Raw genomic sequence first — 12,437 nt, forward strand, 5'->3', positions numbered from 1 at the left:
CAGAAATAGCATTATAAATATTCACTTACCTTTGATGATCTTCATCAGAATGCACTCCCAGGAATCCCAGTTCCACAGTAAATATTTGTTTTGTTCGATAAAGTCCATAATTTATGTTCAAATACCTCCTTTTTGTTTGCGCGTTTAGTTCAAAATCCTAATTCATGACGCGCAGGCCAGACAAAAAGTCAAAAAATTCCATTACAGTTCGAAGAAACATGTCAAACGATGTATAGAATCAATCTTTAGGATGTTTTTAACATAAATCTTCAATAATGTTTCAACCGGAGAATTCCTTTGTCTTTAGAAACGAAAAGGAACGCAGCTACCTCTCACGGGGGCGCACCTGAGTTAGCTCGTGGAACTCTGCCAGACCCCTGACTCAAACAGCTCTCATTCCCTCATCCTTCACAGTAGAAGCCTGAAACAAGGTTCTAAAGACTGTTGACATCTACTGGAAGCCTTAGGAAGTGCAATATGACCACATAGACACTGTATATTGGATAGGCAAACCTACAAACCTCAGATTTCCCACTTCCTGGTTGGATTATTTCTCAGGTTTTTGCCTCTCATATGAGTTCTGTTATACTCACAGACATCATTCAACCAGTTTTAGAAACTTCAGAGTGTTTTCTATCCAAATCTACTACTAATATGCATATCTTAGCTTCTGGACCTGAGTAGCAGGCAGTTTACTAAGGGCACCTTATTCATCCAAGCTACTTAATACTGCCCCCAGCCATAAGAAGTTAAGAAAATAATGTACTTTTTACTCCATACATTTTCCTTGACATCCAAAAGTACTCGATACCTCTGATCTGGCAGACTCACTAAACACACATGCTTCATTTGTAAAGGATCTCTGAATGTTGGAATGTGCCTGTGGCTTTCCGTAAATTAAAAATACAATAAAATGGTGGTTTGCTTAATATAAGGAATTTGAAATGATTTATTCTTTTACTTTTGATACTTAAGCACATTTTTAACCAACTACTTTTAGACTTTTACTCAAGTAGAATTTTACTGGGTGACTTTTACTGAAGTATGACAGTTGGGTACTTTTTCCACCACTGGCTATAGCTAGCCAGCTAACGTTAGGCTCTAGCTAAATGCACCAAGTCCTCAGCAATTAAACATTCCTTTAAATTACATTTTGCAGGCATAGGCCTACCTGTGTGTGGAATTCAAAATGATTGCCCTTGTATATTTAATTTTTCTTCTGAGTAACTTGAAACATAACTTCAAACTATTGATGGGATGTACAACACTTCGAGGCTTGTCAAAATGTACTAAGCAGTCTGATCCAAGACTGGACTGGCGCGTGGACCTCAGTTCATCATAGAACCAAGTTCTATTTTAGCGCATGGCTACGCAGACGCTCGCGAGCAGTGTGGATGCAATGATTGAATAACATGTACACTATCGTTCAAAAGTTTAGGGTCACTTAGAAATGTCCTTGTTTTCCATGAAAACATACATGAAAGTTGCAAAATTGCAAGTTGCAAAATTAATAATGATTTTTAATTGAAATAATAATTGTGTCCTTCAAACTTCAAAGAATCCTCCATTTGCAGCAATTACAGCCTTGCAGACCGTTGGCATTCTAGTTGTCAATTTGTTGAGGTAATCTGAAGAGATTTCACCCCATGCTTCCTGAAGCACCTCCCACAACTTGGATTGGCTTGATGGGCACTTCTTACGTACCATACAATCAAGCTGCTCCCACAACAGCTCAAAGGGTTGAGATCCGGTGAGTGTGCTGGCCACTCCATTATAGACAGAATACCAGCTGACTGCTTCTTCCCTAAATAGTAATTGCATAGTTTGGAGTTGTGCTTTGTGTCATTGTCCTGTTGTAGGAGGAAATTAGCTCCAATTAAGCGCCGTCCACAGGGTATGGCATGGCAAAAGGGAGTGATAGCCTTCCTTCTTCAAGATCCCTTTCACCCTGTACAAATATCCCACTTTACCACCACCAAAGCACCCCAGACCATCACATTGCCTCCACCATGCTTGACAAATGGCATCAAGTACTCCTCCAGCATCTTTTCATTTTATTGCCCTGGTCTGAGATATGGCTTTTTCTTTGCAACTCTGCCTAGAAGGCCAGCATCCCGGAGTCGCCTCTTCACTGTTGACGTTGAGACTGGTGTTTTGCAGGTACTATTTAATGAAGCTGCCAGTTGAGGACTTGTGAGGCGCTTGTTTTTCAAACTAGACACTCTGATGTACTTGTCCTCTTGCTCAGTTGTGCACCGGGGCCTCCCACTCCTCTTTCTATTCTGGTTAGAGCCAGTTTGCGCTGTACGAGATCTTCAGTTTCTTGCCAATTTCTCGCATGGAATAGCCTTCATTTCTCAGAACAAGAATAGACTGACAAGTTTCAGAAGAAAGTTCTTTGTTTCTGGCCATTTTGAGCCTGTAATCGAACCCACAAAAGCTGATGCTCCAGATACTCAACTAGTTTAAAGAAGGCCAGTTTTATTGTTTTATTGCTTCTTTCATCAGAAAAACAGTTTTCAGCTGTGCTAACATAATTGGAAAAGGGTTTTCTAATGATCAATTAACATTTTAAAATGATTAACTTGGATTAGCTAACACAACGTGCCATTGGAACACAGGAATGATGGTTGCTGATAATGGGCCTCTGTACCCCTATGTAGATATTCCATTTAAAAAATCTGCAGTTTCCAGCTACAATAGTCATTTACAACATTAACAATGTCTGCACTGTATTTCTGATCAATTTGATGTTATTTTAATAGACAAAATATGTGCTTTTATTTAAAAAACAAGGACATTTCTAAGTGACCCCAAACTTTTGAACGGTTATTTTGCGACACGGGCGGTGTGTTCAGCATGTTAGAAATAGAAGACTCATCTTTATCTGTGCCATTATAGAGCCCCTCAGTGGAAGTGTCATAATACCCATAAAACCTAGCTGTCAACTGGGAAATGGTTCCAATAAGTTTTCCATCATTCATTTTCCCCAAGGAATGTGTTTCATTTGGGTTTACCCTGACATTACTTTTTGATAACTGTGTAAATCTCTCTAGGACAAGGTGATTTAAGAATATATTCAGCTCTATTTACACTCAGATTCGAAAGTGCCAATTAGCATCAAAGTAGACATCATGCAAAACTACAAATCCCTGCAAGCTCCTGCACGTCATCTCTAGCTGATAGCTTTGCTAACAGGTATTTTGTCAATGTAAAACTTGCACAAGACAGTTAACATAATTGCCAATTTAAAGAAATGTAGCCTATTTATTCATTACTACATTTAGCTAACATTAGATAGTTAATCCAGAGATTCTTACCTTTGCCTCGATTCAGCAGTCTCGTCCAGATCATCATGGAATTTGTAGTTCTTTATGATAGCCACTTTAGCAGCTAATTAGTATTAGCAGCTAATTAGAATCCCAGTGGAGAGAGGGGAACCGGCCAGGCAGAGACAGCAAGGGCGGTTCGTTGCTCCAGAGCCTTTCCGTTCACCTTCACACTCCTGGGCCAGGCTACACTCAATCATATGACCCACTGAAGAGATGAGTCTTCAGTAAAGACTTAAAGGTTGAGACCGAGTCTGCGTCTCTCACATGGGTAGGCAGACCATTCCATAAAAATGGAGCTCTATAGGAGAAAGCCCTGCCTCCAGCTGTTTGCTTAGAAATTATAGGGACAATTAGGAGGCCTGCGTCTTGTGACCGTAGCGTACGTGTAGGTATGTACGGCAGGACCAAATCGGAAAGATAAGTAGGAGCAAGCCCATGTAATGCTTTGTAGGTTAGCAGTAAAACCTTGAAATCAACCCTTGCCTTAACAGGAAGCCAGTGTAGGAAGGCTAGCACTGGAGTAATATGATCACATTTTTTGGTTCCTAGTCAGGATTCTAGCAGCCGTATTTAGCACTAACTGAAGTTTATTTTGTGCTTTATCCGGGTAGCCAGAAAGTAGAGCATTGCAGTAGTATAACCTAGATGTAACAAAAGCATGTTTACATTTTCTGCATCATTTCTGGACAGAAAGTTTCAGATTTTTGCAATGTTACGTAGATGGAAAAAATCTGTCCTTGAAACAGTCTTGATATGTTCGTCAAAAGAGAGATCAGGGTCCAGAGTGACGCCGAGGTCCTTCACAGTTTTATTTGAGACGATTGTACAACCATCAAGATTAATTGTCAGATTCAACAGAAGATCTCTTTGTTTCTTGGGACCTAGAACAAGCATCTCTGTTTTGTCCGAGTTTAAAAGTAGAAAGTTTGCAGCCATCCACTTCCTTATGTCTGAAACACAGGCTTCTAGCGAGGGCAATTTTGGGGCTTCACCATGTTTCATTGAAATGTACAGCTGTGTGTCATCCGCATAGCAGTGAAAGTTAACATTATGTTTTTGAATGACATCCCCAAGAGGTAAAATATATAGTGAAAACAATAGTGGTCCTAAAACAGAACCTTGAGGAACACCGAAATTTACAGTTGATTTTTCAGAGGACAAACCATTCACAGAGACTATTGCGCTTTCAAGACAACTGGTGCCCCGTTCAAAACAACTGGGAACTCGGGAAATCTCAGACTTCCGACTTTAGTGTTTTCAAAACAACTGGGAACACAGTAAAAAAAAAATGTTTTGACAGGGAAAAAATCAATTTGAACAGTCAACCAACTCAGGAACTCTGGCCTCTTTCTAGAGCTCCGACTTTCCGACATGAAGATTACTGACGTCATGATTTGACCTCGTATTTTTCATAATTCCCAGTTGTCTTGATAGCACCGTATGCCACATTCAAGTCTTAGTCTGAACTAGGAAACTCGGAAATGTCTGACTTGCTAATTGGTTGTAGTTATACACCTGCTGCTTTCACCCTGTTAGCCAGTCGGACATTTCAGAATTTCCTAGTTCCAACTAGCAAGTGAATGTGGCAATAAGGCGCGTTCCTTTGACCAGGCGTTGCTGACACATGCCAGATCTTACAATGCCTGGATAGGTATTTTATAAATCAACAAAGATACTGGATATAATGACGAGACCCTTGTGTCTCCACCCTAACACTTGGGATTCGTTGTCCACAGACCGGAATAGCAGGTTGTTAACCTAATGTAGCAGGTAAAATAAACTTTCAAGCTCCTGCCCATTCCTTGCTTTGGATTGGTGGATACAGCTCGTTATTCGTTATTTGAATACATTTTTGAATATACGATGAGAGGTGTTGTCAACCACCTTTATTGAATGGTGAGAGAGATCCTAAGCTAACCTCATGAATATGCATAGACGGTTTAGAATTTCGATAACTTCTAAAGTGTTTGTTCTCAATTGCTGGGCTGTCACATGCATCACAATTATATCAGTACACTCTTAACAACCTAAGCATTATGAAACTTCTATTAGATCAAATAAGCCTCATGCATCAAAATAGCGATACATTTTTTATCTTGACTAAATTCGACACTCACTCATTGCCCCCATACAAAACTCCTCGCTTGCTTAATAATTAATGATCTCCTTAACGTGGGCCAATGTTGGGACGAGTAAACCCTTCGATTTGCTTCTACCTCTCTGCCTATACTTGAAAATGTGAGATCCCACTGATTTCGCCGTGGTTCCGGTGAATCCTTCGACACCAAATTGCTTTCAAACACCGACCTCTACTGGAGACCTACTTAGAAAGTTAGACCTGAACGGTAGCTCAGCAGGTAGGGTCGGGACCGATAGAGCACTCAAACTATAAGGCGTCGGGCAACTCTATGTATCAGTATTTGTAGCCCATGTAGGCCTATCTGATGCTGTTAGGACTAAAAGAGTATTGCATGACATTTATTTTTTTTGTCAGACCATGTCAGATACATGGGCTACATATTGTAACACAGAAGGGCGCTGATGCGGTCGAGCAGATGCAAAAACAAATCGAATCATGATGACATCAGTGATCTTCGGGTCAGAGTTCTAGAAAGAGGACAGAGTTCCCGACTTGCAATTCCAAGTTGGATGACCGTTCAAAATGCATTTTCCCTGTCAGAGTTCGTTTTTTCCCCCCAGAGTTCTCAGTTCTCTTGAACTCCCTGAAGTCAGATTTCACAGTTCTGAGTTAACAGTCGTTTTGAGCGCAGCAGAAGTCATGCTGGATTGACAGCAATGCCAATGTTGAACGTTTATCCTTTTAAGTTTGGAAAATGGACCCTTAATCCCAGACTTGGAACCACAAACCCACTCCACTGAATAGCAGGCTAGTGATTGCTTTGCAATGCTTGCAGTTAGCCACTATACTAATTCCTTCCAAACCACTCATTGTTGAATTTGTGAATTCCAACTTGTGTAATGTTTATGTCCAATGGCCGTTGAGCACTAATACGTTTTATCTATATTTTTTCTTCATTATTTCTCTTCATATGACAAGGATTAAAAATAATTTGCCAGTAGATTGTTGACTTGATCCATGATGATGACTGCTAGCTTGCTAGCTAAGATTTCGAAAGTATGAGGTTGACATGATCAGTCCAATCAAAGCTACTGTAGATATAACGTGATTTCACGTAATTTTATCTGTGGCCAACGACCTTGAGGCTTCTTGGATGGGCACTTCTAATGTAACTCTCTATGGCAGCACCCAAGGGGTTTGACATTTTTTGCTTTACCCTTAGATTTGGGTGCAACGTAGTGTCCCCATGAGTGACAGAACACTGAGCCAATCACGGCGGAAATAGAGAACATAACCCAATCACACCCAACTAGAGAACATTACCAACCCCTCTGCTCCGTTTTTTCCCGCTGACTGCCCCACCATCACAGAAAGCTCTGAGATAGGCTCAAACACCTGCATTTTGGAGCTGCCTTACTCAAGAAAGCAAAAAAGAGACCAAGTTTGTATGCAGCTTTATTAACTTGATATATATATATATTTTTAAATTATATATACACAATTATAGCTCGGCTCGGATAACCAAATACCCATAAACAAATCAGAATTCCCCAGGCCCACAATAATAGAAATATCAAAAATATATCCTGTGGGTTGTAGTTATAATGTACACAGTAATTGGACAGTTATTTTTTTCAATAATTTTGGCATACAACAAGAAAAGAGACGTTTCCCTCCGTGTCCTTTAATTATTTTACATAAAAGAAACCATCATGCTTTTTTAAAATCAGACATATGAGCGGGAGAGATATGGTTTTGTAACGTACATACATTAGGGATGGGGATTAGGGATTGGTTCTGGGGCTATAGTAAAGCCTTGGGGAGAGAGATCCAGATCTCTTACGGCTGATAAGAGGATAAGTCATGTCCCTCTGACTGCAGGCTCTAGTCGGAGTCACTGCTGCAGGAGCTGCTTGAACTCTGGATGGAGGAGAAACAGAAAAGGAACACCTTTATTCAACATAAATTATTTCAATGTAACAGATTTTACTATGGAGCACTTTCAATTAGTTTTAGACTAAAAAGATCTCTTACCCCATGACTCTGCTTCCCTTTCTTGTGACAACCCCCATGCCAATGCCCATGCTTGTGCCTGTGCCTGCATCCATGACCGTGCCCATGACCATGCCCATGACCGTGCCCTCCTCGACCGTGCCCTCCGTGTCCTCCATGACCGTGTCCTCCATGACCGTGTCCTCCATGACCGTGACCTCCACGATGCCCGTGACCGTGACCATGATCATGCCCGTGACCATGATCATGCCCGTGACCATGATCATGGCCGTGAGGTCCGTGCCCATGAACGTGCCCATGCCCATGACCTCCATGGGGACCCTGTACTGGATAAGATGGTGGCACAGGGTAGCAAGTGGAGGGGGGCTGGTAGGGAGGGCATACTGGGGGCTGGATGATTCCAGTGGGGCACCTGCCTGGCATTGGCGGTTCGCACCCGCTTGGGTTCACGTTGTAGCCAGAGGGATGCTGGTTTCCTATACAAGGAGAGATTTATATAGAATTACGAGCCAAATTACCTACACTATAAATTGAAAGAGTGGTACAAACAAATGAAATGGGTTTGCATTTACAAACATTTACCTTGGTTGTGACCCCACATCTCGATGTTTCAGATCAAAACCCTGAAATGGAAAAAATATTTAGACTTATTTTAATGATTTATTTAGAATATTATATTTTGACCCCTTTCACTAAAATAGAACCTAGAGTTAGAGGACGTCCTTGTCAACATATTGCTACATTCAGTCACATCTAACCAGTCTGACCGGTTGTGGAAAATGCTATCTGCAAACATATGGAACAATAGTGTACTAGACAGGCTGCTGGCTGCACACTAAGACAAATGTTCCATACCAGGGAAAGCAACAGTGGGGTGTTGGCCAACATATATTTTTGAATCCTTTTGCAGTGCTTTTTATTCATGTAGTTACCAGGTAAATACTATCTGCAAAGATACTTTTAAAAACAGTTTTTCTCAGGTACTTATAAAACATAATTGCTTTGACATTAACGTCAAGATACTGTACATTATATGGTATTTCAATGTAAGTTCTGATGGCATTCTTATGGATTTCCACCTGATGGAGCATTGAAAGCACTGAGGTAATCAGTAAGCACCTAATTTACTGAATTAATTTATATTTTACGCAGGTACCAAGTATTTATCCCAGTATTTGCTGGTAAATTAAGCACTGACAAGGGTCAAATAAACTACTTTCTTGATGACTTAAGAATTAGCATAATAGCAGAAATTATACTTTTCCAAATGGAATACAAAAATTTTAGCTTTGTTTTGTTTTTGGTCTTTTATTCCATCTGGAATAAACATTTAGTAAACGTATCCCTAAATAGATAAAAATACTTATGAACAATTAAAGATATACAAAGAGCATATTTCCCTGCATTGGCAATTTTAGTCTGTAACACATACTGTGTGTAAGTACTGTAAGTACTCTAAGTACTGTAACACATCAATCAAAGTGCTAACTGTTAAACTCTATAAATCATGTTTTACATGTTTCTTTAAAAAAACATGATTATTTTCAATGTGTCAAAATAAGGCATTTTTAGAAATAGTCTACTTACTGGGATGTAGTTCCTGTCAGGGTTCTGTCTGCATTGCTTCCCAGAGAAATAACTCTTAAATATACTGTAGAGAGTGACACACCTCCACACCACACGTCCTTTAACACTCCCCAAATCTCTCATCACAAACTAAACACACATCTCTGTGTGTGTGTGTGTGTGTGTGTGTCAAGGGGGTGCGAGGGGGATGGTAATAGAAGGGCAGTGTCACGATCGTTATAAGGAGTGGACCAAGATGCAGCGTGGTATATTTCCATCCTCTTTATTTTGAAGAGAAACTCAAAGAAAAAACAAAAAATAGCAAAATGAAACGTGAAGCTACAATAGTGCTCACAGGCAACTATACATAGTCAAGATCCCACAAAAGCACAATGGGGAAATGGCTGCCTAAATATGATCCCCAATCAGAGACAACGATAAACAGCTGCCTCTGATTGGGAACCATACCCGGCCAACATAGATCATTAATCACCTAGATAACCCACCCTAGTCACTGTCACGCCCCAACCAACATAGAGAATAAACAGCTCTCTATGGTCAGGGCGTGTCAGGCAGTTTTTATGTAATTTGATGAATGTATAAAATACTTGGCCAATATTTATTTCATTTTACAAAGAATTCAGTTTTAATTGAATACTGCATATTGTCCATTGGGTTTTACGAAATGTATTATAATTTATTCTTTATACAGTTGCTTGAAAAAGTATGTGAACCCTTTGGAATTACCTGGATTTCTACATAAATTGGTCATCAAATTTGATCTGATCTAAGTCACAACAATAGACAAACAAATATGTGCGATATGTATCTTGCAATTCAGCTTTAAGCTGCAATATTCTCTTATCCGGTATTAATATTTTTGTAAGTAATATGAGAAATACAAGCATTAAGAATGAAGATTAACCAGATGGAAATAAATATCTGGTAAGATGAGTCTTCCAACCATCAAATGACTCACACTACACACCCTTCTGAACAAAGTATGAGTAAAAGGGAAAGTTCTGAGCATTGGTAAATACTGGGAACTTTTTAAAGAGTTGGCATTTACAAATGAGATGTGGAGAACAGACCTGGGCAGGAAATAGTTGTATTTTGTTGTGGTAGTTGAATATAGTTTATATAGTTTCAACTAATAATCAACTATTTTTTTTGATATTCAAATACAGGTCTCAGAAAACCGAATAACATTTTTAAGTATTTTGAATACCTCTCAGAAAACCAAATAATATTTGAAGTTATTTGAAAAAATATACATGATGGCTACCAAATATTTGATGAAGAACCAAAAACTACAACAATTAGTTGAATTAGTCTAAATATATGATCATACGCACATGGTTTGGAGGGCTCTTAGATATGAACCTTAATATAATCTATAGCCTATAATAATGACCTCAACATTAGAATAGACCACTTTTGCAGCTTCAAAATGACTAACAAATATATTTTCATAATGAGTGAGACATAAGGTAATACAGTAACACTTGACATCAAGTTCTTATACATGTGTAGTAACTTTGATTATTACAATAGCAACATTGTTGTTACTTACATAGGACTTTGGGAATTGATTTCTAATGGCATAATAATGGAGTTATTACAAGTGGAATAAGGAACAGTTACTATTCCTCTTGTGCACAGTAGTTGCAAAAACTCTTAGCTCATTGATATGCAATTCAAATGTTAATTTCCAAAGTTATGTAACAACATGCTAATAAAATGTTGCTCAAAGTAATTACAGTTTTATTACACAGGCACAAGAAAAGTTGATATCATTGATTAATTGGTTTGACTTAATAATGTACACCTGGGGAAATGGACATTCAAAGGAGAAAAAAACAAATGTTTTGTCACATACACAGGAAAGGTGCAGTAAAATGTGTCATTTTACAGGGTCAGCCATAGTAGTATGACCCCCCTGGAGCAAATTAGGCTTAAGGGCTTTGCTCAAGGGCACATCGACAGATTTTTCACCTTGTCGGCTCGGGTATTCAAACCAGTGACCTTTCAGTTACTGGCCCAACGCTCTAACCGCTAGGCCAGGGTTTTCATAACTAGGTCCTGCCCTAGTTTGTGTGTGCTCTATTCATTCTATTTCTATCTTCAACATGCAATTGCAGATACAGCCCTGCCATTAGTTGAAGGCAGCCAATCCAATAGTTTCTGAAAAGTAGTATGGTAGAAAATTACGAGATTATGTTTTAATACTGTTTAAATATCGAATAAGGTTTCTCAGTACCCCCTCATCTATGTCTGTGTGTGGCCTCTGGGGTTTTGGGCTAGCAACTGATTTATGATGGTCTTGTCCTCTGTTGGAGCCTGCATTCCATAGATTGAATTGGTGTTTGTGTACTCTGAGGTACCAGGGAGGAGATGGCTCTAGTACAGACAGCTGATAAGAAGAACCTTGTCTTAGGGGTCAAACCCTGGTTTCTATACAATTAGTAGGGATGCACGATATATCGGTAAGCATATCGGAATCGGCCCGATGTAGTTTAACGCTGATGTGCAAAACCAATGTCAAAGCTGACATGCATACCTATATAACGTAGGTAGATTACGTAATGACACCATGAAAAATACAGCTCTACACGTGAAACACAGCATTCCTAATCTAGCCCACAATGTCTACTGTGTGGATCTATTTTGAAGTTTCAAAGGAAGATTTAAAAAAAAGGCCACATGCAAAGTTTGTGCTGCTATTATTTCCCGAGGAGGGGAGAAAGTGAAATCTTTCAATACCACAAGCCTAATTACTAATTTGAAAGTGCATCACCCCAGACATTCAGTGACCTCTTAGAAGAAAAGCAGAAAAAAAACTAAGCACACACTTCCAACAACTAAACAAGTTCAAATCAGCGAGACAAATCAAAGGACAAATCCATTAACGCCAAGATAATGGAATTCATTGCCGTTGACAATCAACCGTTCTCTGTCGTGGGTGATGTTTGCTTTCGCCGACTGGTCGGGAACCTCAGGCCCCAGTACACACTACCAAGTAGGCGCTATTTTTCAGATGTTGCTCTACCGGAGTTACACAGTGTTGTTGAAACGCATATCCATTAGCTATTTGCTATGATCGTCACTGCTATTAGATTCACGACTGACATTTGGACCAGCGATGTCAGCCCCATACCGCGGCTGCCATTTCAATGGCATTTGAGAACATGTTTGAAACATGAACACACTCCTAGCACCATTCAAACAACTGATTCGAGAAATAAGCTCCTCAACTGCGTCTGCAGCAGACGTGATACCCTCTGTCATGGTATTGAAACGCCTGCTCAACAAAACTGCCGACACAGACCGTGGGATTAAAAGTTGCAAAAGTACTCTACTAGAGGCTGTGAACAAGTGATTCGGTGGCATTCTATCTGAGCCTCTTTACTGTGTCGCCACTATGCTCGAAGCTAGGTACAAGGACC

Source organism: Salvelinus fontinalis, chromosome 19, assembly GCF_029448725.1.
Source record: "Salvelinus fontinalis isolate EN_2023a chromosome 19, ASM2944872v1, whole genome shotgun sequence".
NCBI classification, from domain to species: domain Eukaryota; kingdom Metazoa; phylum Chordata; class Actinopteri; order Salmoniformes; family Salmonidae; genus Salvelinus; species Salvelinus fontinalis.